Below are 11,477 nucleotides of genomic sequence, written 5' to 3'. Positions count from 1 at the left end.
CTATATATTTCGGTTTATTTCTGGTACACTCTTCGTATTGTAAAACAGTAACAGTAAATTCTCGAATACTGCACGTATATGCGAAAGTAGTACATGTGAAGACGCAGATGCTGTACAATGCCGAAATAGGTTGCGTTTGTTTCCGATAGCAAGCACACCTGTAATACCGGTGTTCGCACGGACACTTTGATCACACTTCAGGTGGACTCGATTATTTTTTCGGAGCGCACGCGGGAATCTTGAAAGCGTCTGACGGAAATTTGTCAAAATGTGCACTTAAATGACCATATGTTGCAAGCACTAGATCTGGATCAAGATGAATTCGCACTGAATCGATGGATTTAGAGGCTTCCCACTTGACAAGGGGCATACGTTTCCACATAGTTTCTTGCCTTTAAGCACGTGATGCACTTCATAGTTTGTCACTCGGGTACATAAAACAACAACAAAAAACCGATGGTTCTGCACTAACCTGTTCCTATCAACGCCTTCCAGATAGGTGGGTCATAAAATGTATTCGGCGTCTGTTCACCTCGAGCAAGTCAGCGTCCAAACGTGGCAACGGGAACATTCGGTGCTGACATATGCACCCGATGCCTTCTAGCATTGCCACAGTGACAGGGATGCCCCGGCAGCGTAACAGCTGATGTCTGCTGGCGGGTAGGCATTTACAGCACGTACATAAATTTACATTGTAGCGACAGTAGCCATTACTTCAAATAACTGGGTGCAAAAGAAAAACGCGAACGTGATAACCGTTGCTTACCCTTCGTTATGCCGCGTCGCACTGCGTTAGCTTGGTGCACGTCAGCTGCTTCGCGCAGTGGTGGCTGAAAACCAAGAAGCGATCCTTCAGCGTTCAAGTCGTCACTTAAATCGCCACTCTCTAGTTTGAAAGAGCTACATAAGCTCCTCTTGTCGTCTGAAGACATCGCCAATTTTTTTTTTCGAGTTATCACTACGTTTACTGCGGGATTACCATGCGTTCTGCGAGTTTTGCAGTGCGGTTCTGTAGCTCGGGTGTCATCGACTCATTGTTGACGACCCTCGTTGCAACTACCCGTTTCGGTTTCGGTTTTCGCATCCCGTTCATTTGAATATTTAAAATTATTGAAGAGTCCCTGAGCAAATTTATCCACTTCAACTTCGGCAGGACTGTCAATGACATTTGAAAATGATAATATCCAAACATACTTGAAAAAATCACTGAATTTGGCCTTTAAGGACCCCGCGTCGCAGAAAACCCGGTGTCGACGTTGCGGGCGTCGCTTAGCGAATAATCATTCTGAACCACAACCGCGCAGGCCCTCCACGTGGCGCACACCTTGCCTGTCATTCTTTACAAAGTTATTCCTAGAAATTTTGAGAATGACAGCTCATAAACTAGAGTCATGAAACAAAACACTGACAGCGCATGCCTTTTGTGTTTTTGTGACATGGCTACGTCTCAACCACCTGTAGACGTGGCCGGTTATAGTGGCGTGCGTTTCAACTACGTCCCGACGTTACCGGCGTTAGCGGCGTGCAAGACCACAGCAGCAGCAGCAGCGGAAAGTTGAAGAAGGAAGGAAAGCCACGCTTGAAAAGATTTGCTTTAAAATGGTCTAATTCTGCTACTTCCTTTCATGAATTCGATTTGGTTTTCACGTTGTTCAACCACCGGGGTTGTTCCATCGCCGTCATTTATCGTTTTTTTTTTTCATTCTACGCCATCCTTATCATAGAGTTGTGATTCACATGTTGTCGTCTCATTGTCGTCTTGACATCGATGTCACGTTGTCTGCGTACCATCGTCCACATGTTGGCGTTATGAAACCATTGTTCTGATGCTGGTATCGTCATCCCTTGGTTGTAACCACATTGTCATTATTTCATCGCCACATTGTCGTTGTCATATAACAGTCGGCATTCAACTTCGGCATTAAATTAACCTCATGCCGTCACCCTTCTATTTTGGTCTTGCGTCGTCGTCATAGAATCATCATCGTGCCGTCATTGTCGTCATCATGATAGTATGGCCATTTCAGCGTTCTCATGCCATTATCGTCATATCAACGTAATCAATTCTTTGCCATTATGCGTGGGGACCACATTTTGGAGCACCTCAAGTTTATAGTGAGTGAACCGTTTCCTGCTGAAAAGTCTCTACTTGGTGGTGAGCTCTATATTTGGGAGGGCCCGCTAATCAAGAGTAGTATTCTTCGCAACCAATGATGAAAGCTTGCCCTAAAAGAACTCCAAGCAAAAATATCAGGTCGAGCAATATTGAACAATGATGCTTTCGGAATAACGCATTAACTATTTCTAAGAAAAACGGAGCTTTCATAACCGAGAATATGACAAAAACGAAAAATTCGCCGACAATTACGTTACTCACTAACTTGGAAGTTTCAGTGCCCCACTGTGCGTCTTTTCGTTTTGTGATATATTGGCTCATGCGGACGATCTGTCTTGTGCGGCATGTTGCAAACGGAGCAAACGGACCGAGCATACGCATGCAGCCTAAAATGTGTTTCCTCTGCTTCGCGTAGGTTTTCTTTCATTAGCCTTGCCTGAACGCCATCACAGCAAGCTTAATCAACGAACGACGCATGCCTGGCGACCTCATTCGTATCAGCGACGACCTGTTGCTGCCTTCCTGTGCTTCGTGCTACTACCAGCTTAGCGCCTTCTACCAGCGTCGTTACGTCAGCGAACACCCCTATAGAAGACTATTTACCAGCCTTGGAGTTCAGTGGGCCCGGTGGACCGAGCATGGGCCTGTGGCTTAGCATGCGTTTCGTCTCCTCCACGCAGATCAGCGATTATTACTGCGCGATTATGAGTGATTCCCACGATCTCTTGGTTCTGCTGTGTCTACGTCAGTGCATTTTGTTCGTTCGTTTTATTCAGGAAAGATAGGCCTGATTCTCAACTAGGAGGAGGAGCGCTCATTGCGATTAACAAAGACTTCCATGCATCTCTTACCCCTATCTACTCTCCCTTATAAATAGTCTGGGTTTCTGCTCAACTTGGTCATATGTTTTGCATTATTGGCGCCTATTTTAGGCCCCCAAGTAGCCAACCTGAATTCATTGAACTGTTAAATGCTGCTATCGAGCAGATCCTTGTTAAGCATCCGAATTGTCTCCTATTTTTAGCTGGTGACTTTAGTTTTCCCGCGATTAACTGGATGACCCTAACTGTTGGCTCAGATTTTTTATTTATTTATTTATTTGGTACATACTGCCAGCCTTAACGAAAGCTTTGGCAGGAAAGGGTACATTCATAAAAGGGAAAATACACCATTCACACAGGGTTCAACGATAATCGTTTACAAGAGGCCTTGGTTTAGAAACGAGCTTATTGATACACACGTACAGCGATATAGGCAATGCACATTCATGGTGGCAATAGAACATAATGTAGAAACCACATTTCATCATGTAGCAACACAGATATGGTTAGACAGCTTAGAGAAAAAGGAATCGAGGGTTGTACAATCGACAACCTCTTGTAGTAACATATTCCATTCTCTGATAGCTTGTGGGAAGTATGAATATCTGAAAGTGTCATTGTGAAACCTATACTCAGATAATTGTTTATTGTGTTTCGTTCTTGAAATTCTAGCGTTATGGTCTACTAAAAACTTCTTTTTGTCTATTTTTAGGGCATTGCTCTGGAGAATAAACAGGAATTTTAGTCGGAGATATCTAGCACGATCTCTAATTGTAGGGAGTCCGGCTAAGCGTAGAAGTTCAGTAGGGGAATAAAGACGACGGTATTTATTATAAATGAATCTGACTGCTTTTCTTTGTACGTTCTCTAACTTCGCTATGGCACATTTAGTGTATGGAAACCAGCATATGGCGCCGTATTCTATAACGGAGCGAATGAGTGACGTGTACGCGAGTAGTTTGGTGTTGGGTGAAGCGTGTCTGAGGGAGCGTTTGAGGGAAAAAAGCGCTGAGAGTGATTTTGTTGCCACGTATGACACGTGTTTGTTCCATTTTATATCAGAAGAAATAATCATGCCTAAATGCTTGTATTCCTCTACCCTATGTAGTTCTCTTTGCTGAATTTCGTATGGAAAGGTTAGTGGTGCTTTCTTTCTCGTGACTGTCATGCAGACAGTTTTTTCTGCATTTAGCGTCATCTGCCAGTCTTGACACCATTTCGCTATATCTTTAAGTGCGTCATTCAGAACAACCTGATCATCCTTGGTCTGTATTGGTTTATAAATAATGCAGTCATCTGCGAACATGCGTACCGTTGCGTCAATGCCATTTGCGATGTCGTTAATAAAAAGAAGGAAGAGAATGGGAGCTAAAACTGTGCCCTGAGGATTGCCCTTCGAAATGAACGAATTGTTGACGTCCTGACAAATATGCTTTTAACCATTTTGTAAGAGTACCATGTCCCAGAATTCCTTGCAGCTTATGGATTAGTTTTGGATGCGACACCCGATCAAAAGCTTTTGATAGGTCTAGAAAAATTATGTCTACCTGTCCTTGCTTAGCGATTGTTAATGCTAAGTCATGAATAGTCTCTATTACCTGAGTTGTTGTAGACAAACCACTCCTAAATCCATGTTGGTTAGGGTTAATTAGAGAATGACTTTCAACAAAAGTTACGATGTGTTTTAATATTAAATGCTCAAAAATTTTCCCTGCTGTACAAGTGAGTGAAGTAGGACGGAAGTTTGAAGGATTTCTAGCATCACCTGATTTATGTATCGGAATAATTTTTGGAATTTTCCATTCTTGAGGAACCTCAGAAGTTTGCAATGATTTTGTAAAAATTAGCAATAAGTACTTGGAAACCCATTCAGTGTACCTTCTGAGAAAGTATTTGGAATGTTATCTGGGCCGCTGGATGTTTTTATATCAAGATTAAGTTATAAAGAAAGAATTCCCGCTTTCGTTATATTTAGCTCACATGGTACTTCACCTATGTCACTTGTCTGTGCGACCTTGTCTGGGATAGTGTTATTGTCCACTGTGAAAACTGATTGGAAAAATTGATTAAATTGGGTAGCCTTGGTTAAGGCTTCTGTTGGCAATAAATTGCTCTTCTTCGGAACCATATATTTGAGGTAGTGCCAAAATTTATGAGGGGATTTTTTAATGAAGTTATTTAAGGTTTCATCTAAGTACTTTTGTTTAGCCGTTTTCGCTGCTCTCTTCAAAGCGTGAGAGAGTTCGCTAATTTTTCTTGTACAATTGATGAAAGAAGTTCTTTTGTTTCTAAGTTTTCTGAGCCTTGCAATTCTGCGTTTTCAATGTATAATCTCTCTTGATATCCACGGGTTCATTTTGCGTACGGTCTTTATTTTCTTAGGAATGAATTTTCTGAGACAGTGATCAACATTGGCCCTGAAAAGCACCCATAGGTTATCAGTTGGCATGCTTCCATCGTGGAAACACCGAAGGAATTCTGGGTAAGATTCTTCTAGGAAGTCAAGAACACTAACGTCATCGGCATTTGTCCAGTCGTATATTTGAGTCTTTTCTTTCGCGCTCGCGGCCCGTTGTGTAATATTAATGAGCATATGGTTGCTTTGTGATCTGAAATGCCATTGACAGTTTCCCAAGAGATTAAGTTAGCGGGAATATTGTCGCTTAAGAAGGTGAGGTCTAATATATTGCTGGTTTTCGTGGTTACACGTATTGGTGCATGTATAATCTGCTTGAGGCTAAAGTTAAAGGCAATTTCCAGCAGTGCTTCTGCGCAGGACGGATCGGCAATTCCGCCGTCAAGCGTTGCCCAGTCTATTGAGGGTAGGTTATAGTCACCAGAGAGTATAATTTTATGAGTATCCTGAAGATGGCGTTGCATGTAATCAGCCAGTGCGTGAAGCATACTGCAATCGGCGTTCGGGGGCCGGTACATGGTTCCGACGAAAAATACAAATTTACCGACAGTAATCTTACACCACAGTGCTTCTATACCATGTGCGTCAGGCATGGGCATCGTTGGAATGTCGTCTCTCACCAAAATTAACCGATAATAACCAACAGGAGATTACTTCAATCATTTACTTCATTTACCTCGTTCATTAACTTCAATATCACCAGCTCACCCAAATTGTTCACGAGCCCACTCGCGGTAAACACATCCTGGACCTCATCCTAACAACCCGCCCTGAGCTCTGAGACATCCACGTCTTGGAAGAAATAAGTGACAACAAAGTTGTGCACTGTTCTCTTCTACTTCCGCGGACCGACAAAACAAAAACCAAGAAGCTTATCTACAACTACGCACGTGCGGGTATTGAAAAAATGAACCTGTTGCTGGAAACTTTCACGAATAGCTTTCAGGCCAATTTTCATAACCGTACGACTAATAAAAATTGGAAGTTGTTTCATGACAAACTCAAAGAAATTGAAGGTTCCTGCGTGCCAAAACGAATGATAAGCACACGTACTATCAACGATCCTTGGTTTACCACAGATGTCACCAGGGCACTAACTGGGAAAAAAAGGGCATTTAGGAAAGCGGTTCGATCAAAAGAAGCTACAGACTGGGAAAAGCATTTCCAATATACCTGAAAACAAACTTCTGAATAAAAATAATATTTTAATTTTACACTTCTTTGTTTGATAAAAACCAACACTAAGAAATTCTGGAACACTGTTAATCCTAAAAGTGCTAGTACGGTTCCTGTTTTTTGGGTGCACATGGCAGCACCCTACCTATCAAACAGTGTGCAGAACAATCCAATAGCCACTTCTCACAAGTTTTTACGGACGAATAGCCCAGTTACAATCCACTGCTGCTTCCTGAGGCCGATATCCAGATTCCCTTTTCACCCATTCACCCATTCACATAGCTGCGCTTGGCGTCACTCGTGCAATTGAACGCCTACCTCACCACACTAGCCCAAGGCCCGATGGTATCAACGCAAAACTGTTAAAAATTACCTGCGAACACACAGCTTTCCTGTTATCTCTCATTTCGCAACAGGCACTCGATGCCACATGTGTGCCAGAAGACTGGATGTCCGGTTATGTAATCCCAGTATTCAAATTTGGTGACAGATCCATTCCTAAAAGTTACTGGCCAATTTCACTAACGTCGATATGTTGCAAGGTACTCGAACGCATATTATGCACTAACATTATGACTCATCTTCACCAGAATAACTTGCTTCATAACAACCAACATGGCTTCCGCCAACATTTGTCGTGTCAGACACAGTTATTTGAGTTAATAACAGACCTTCATCAAGCAATCGACTCTTCCTTCTACATTGACTTTATCTTTATTGATTCCTCTAAAGCCTTTGACCGCGTGCTTCATAACCACCTGATGATAAAGATACGCAACCTGCAGGTGGATCAATGTACTACGCAGTGGATTAACGCATTTCTAAGAAACCGCTTTCAGCCAGTTAGGTTAGGGAGCTTCTTATCGAGATTTACGGGTGTTGCCTCAGGTTCGCCCAATAAAAGCTAGTTTTGCCTTTCACAGTATTGCTACTGTGTTCTGTGACGTCACGACCACGTGACAATATATATATATATATATATATATATATATATATATATATATATATATATATATATATTAATGACATCACGTCGAGCATAACATCAACAATGCGGCAATTTGTAGATGACTGTGTAATTTGCCGAGTAATATCGAGCCCTTGCGACATTATTGCTCTCCAAATTGATCTTGATGAGCTAACTCATTGGTGCGGCAGGTGGTAAATGGTAATTACCCCAGATAAAACTAAACATCTCAAGTTTACTTCCTTTGCTAACACGAGTCCTAATGCCTATACAGTTAATAATACTATAAGTGATACTGCAGCGTCGGTAAAATATCTCGGTGTAAATTTTAGCGCTATTTTATCCTGGAGCACTCATATTGAACTGATTACTACCAAAGCCTTAAAGACTTGGTCTTCTTAAACACCGACTACACCAAGCCAACCAGGATACAAAACTTCAAGCATTCTACATGCTAATCAGGTCTGTGATAGAATACGCGTCAGTCATCTGGAACCCTCATTATACCTGTCTTATTAAGATGTTGGAATCTATACAAACAAGGCTGCTCGATTCATCCTTTGTCGTTACTCTCGGCATCAAAGTGTAACAGCACTGAAAATATCGCTGCACCTCCCGCCTCTGGTCATGCGCAGAAAATTCAGCTGTTTATCCTTTTTCCATGCTCTCTACCACAGCAACACACCATTTGCAAGTTCACACCTTCTCCCGGCGCCGCACAGATCAGCTCGTGTAGATCATGTGAAGAAGACAACCCATTTTCGCTCGAACGGAACGATACAAATACTCACCTTTGGTTCTGGCTATCGAAGAGTGGAATTCGCTTCCTTTTAGCATTGTGACTATCGCTGGAACATCATCATTTCAAACAGCTCTTTAGTCATACTTAGAAAATTCCAATGTAAAATAATATGCGTCGTTTTTTTTTTTTTTTTACTCTGCGCGTGTCGGCCGTAACTGTCCGTGGAATGTTAGACGCCATGTTTCGTAACTTCTGGAGGTGCGATTTTTGTTTTGTTTTGCGGGATTTGCTACAATTGCAATTTTTCAGTTCCTGTTCCTAGCCATTTTTTTCCTTGTTTCTTTTCTTGTTGGCTTCTGAACTTGTTTATTTCTGTCTTCAGCCCTTTATAATCTGTGTTGTATATTGTTAAGTTTTCTTTGATGAACCCCCCTATATGTAATATCCGCATTGGGCCTTTAGGGTATGGAAATAAGTAAATAAATAAATAAATTTTTATTGTTTATGAATTGTTTAGTGTGTGCAAGCTCATGCTCTGCGGGGATGTTGAGTGAAATCCCGGTCCAAATACGGCAAACCCCAGTACAACAGATCGACTAAAGCATTTACTGGCTGGCTAGAATAAACTTACAGACGTGGTTGCAGCTCTTCGGGTACAACAGGCAAATATAGAATAACTGATGTCTGATTTAACGTCCAAGCTGGACCACTTGGAAAGCCATGTAGCAAAAAAAGAGGGCATTGAAGTTACATTTCGTACAATTGAGGGTGAAAGTCGTCAGTTTGGAGGACAGAAGTAGGCTCTAGAACTTGATGGTTTCCGCGTGTCTGAAGACGTGGATGAAACGGTATTTGAACTAAAACAAAAAGTAGTCGTCAAATTTACTGAAAAGCTGTGCATAACCTGCGAATCAATCGGAAGAATTGACCGGATTGTGAAAACGGGAAAGCAAAGGCCAGTTATCAATGAATGAATGAGTCAATCAATCACTCAAATCACTTTATTTCGCAACTTTACAAGGCGAAAAGGTGGCCGAAGAAAAAGCTGCTAAACTGCAGCTTGACTGGGCTCCAGCCACCCATCAGCAATGGAGACAAAACACATTTAGCATTACTAAACTTTCATAAAAAGCACTTTACCAGACATACAATGAATCCAACATTACAATCAAACAGGCCTCTGTAAGGAGATGTAGGAAGTAAGAATGAAATGGGAAGACTAAGTACTCGCAATATACATACATAATACAATGGCTAGACACAACAAAACTATTTTTTATTGCGTTAATAAACTTCTTGTGTCTTTCTTCGTTAACGTTGTGATGTCATTATTTAGCGCGTCATAGTGATGTAATGTCGTTGGCAATGTATGCCGAATTCTCTGTCGGCCGTATTGTGTGCGCGAAAAACGAAAGTGCCATGGTCGTTGATACCGAAAAGGATATGTTGTCGGGGTGTGCTCAAGTTGTGCAGTATCAAGAAAAAGCACCTAATCTGCCATGAACTGCTTTCTTATAGGAACACAATAGAGTGTAAGTGTACAAATCTGTAACTTAATGATTTTATGTTTTTCAAGAAGAGGCGTGGTGTGTCCTAAAGAAGAAGCACTTGATACCACGCGGACTGCCCTTTTTTTGCACTAAAATGAGTTTATGTTCTCAGCTGTAGGGTTACCCCAAACTAGCAAATAATCACACAAATAAGAACTAAACAGGGCATCATAAAGCAATCTTCTAATTGCCAGCGAGAGATCTTGTCGGCACCTATTCATTATGCCCACTCTTTTGCTTAGTTTAAGCAATAATGACTGAATGTGCTGGTTCCGGGACATATGTTCATTGAATATAATGCGCAGTGTTTTTACACATTTTTCATTCGAAACATTGAACAGGCCAAGCACAAGGGAATCAGGTACCTTAACTAATTTTCCTAACGCACGAAACAACACACACTTTGTTTTCAATTCGTTCAGTGTGAAACAATTTGTCTTGTACCATTCGTTCGCTCTAGAACAAAACGCATCTGCCTCGACAGTAATGTGCATTAGATCTTTTCCTGCAAGAAACACGGAGCAATCACCTGCGTAGATAACAAATTTGCAAGTTTTATTTATTTTTACTTTATCATTGATATAAAAGAGGAAAAGGATAGGCCCCAAAATACTTCCCTGTGGCACCCCTGATACAATCTTTATAATGCGCGATTTGTATCTGCCTATTTCAGTATATTGTGATCGACTCGCGAGGTATGCACAAATTAATTCCAGCGCTACTCCTCTAAATCCATAGCGTTCCATTTTATCTAATAGAATGGTGTGATTTACACGGTCAAAAGCTTTCTGAAATCCAAGTATAGTCCGAGTATCATCAATTTATTTTCCATGTACTCTAAAATATATATATATATATATATATATATATATATATATATATATATATATATATATATATATATATATATATATATATATATATTTGCAGCATAAGAGCACTCTGTGTGGAACGATGTTTTCTAAACCCAAATTGATGACTTGTTATAAGGTTATGTTTGCTACAGAAACTGCCAATTCGTGCATTAATCCACTTTTGAAGCCATTTAAGAAAACTGGTAATATTGAGCCTGGACGATAGTTAGAAAAGGGTTTTTATCCCTACCTTTATGATTACGGTTACCTTAGCTACCTGCAAGTTATTTGGAAAAAGGCCAGTAGAAATTGCGATAATAAATATATGTGAAATGACAGGTGCAATCTCATTTAACACATACTTAATGGGCCTAATTTGTAAGTCATCGGCATCTCGACTATGGCTATTATTAAAGCCTTCGAAATCCCTTATAACTTCTGCGATCGACATACTCTGTAGGAAGAGAGAATGCGGAGTTCTAGGATACATGTAGCAGATACAAAAGTGTTCGCTGTGTTACCTTTATGCGCAAAAAAATTAAAGCGGTTCGCAAGTTCCTGTCCTTCAATTATGGTGTTACGCGACGTGGTTGCTCAGTGCCTATGGTGTTAGGCTGCTCAGCACAAGGTCGCGGGATCGAATCCCGGCCACGGCGGCCGCATGTCGATGGAGGCGAAATGCGAAAACACCCGTGTGTTTAAATTTAGATGCACGTTAAAGGACCCCAGATGGTCAAAATTTCCGGAGTCCCTCACTACGGCGTGCGTTATAATCAGGAAGTTGTTCTGGCACGTAAAACCCCATAATAATTTTTTTTCAACTATGGTGTTATCC

The sequence above is a fragment of the Dermacentor andersoni genome, chromosome 8 (assembly GCF_023375885.2).
Source record: "Dermacentor andersoni chromosome 8, qqDerAnde1_hic_scaffold, whole genome shotgun sequence".
Taxonomy (NCBI): domain Eukaryota; kingdom Metazoa; phylum Arthropoda; class Arachnida; order Ixodida; family Ixodidae; genus Dermacentor; species Dermacentor andersoni.
This window is presented reverse-complemented; position numbering follows the sequence as displayed.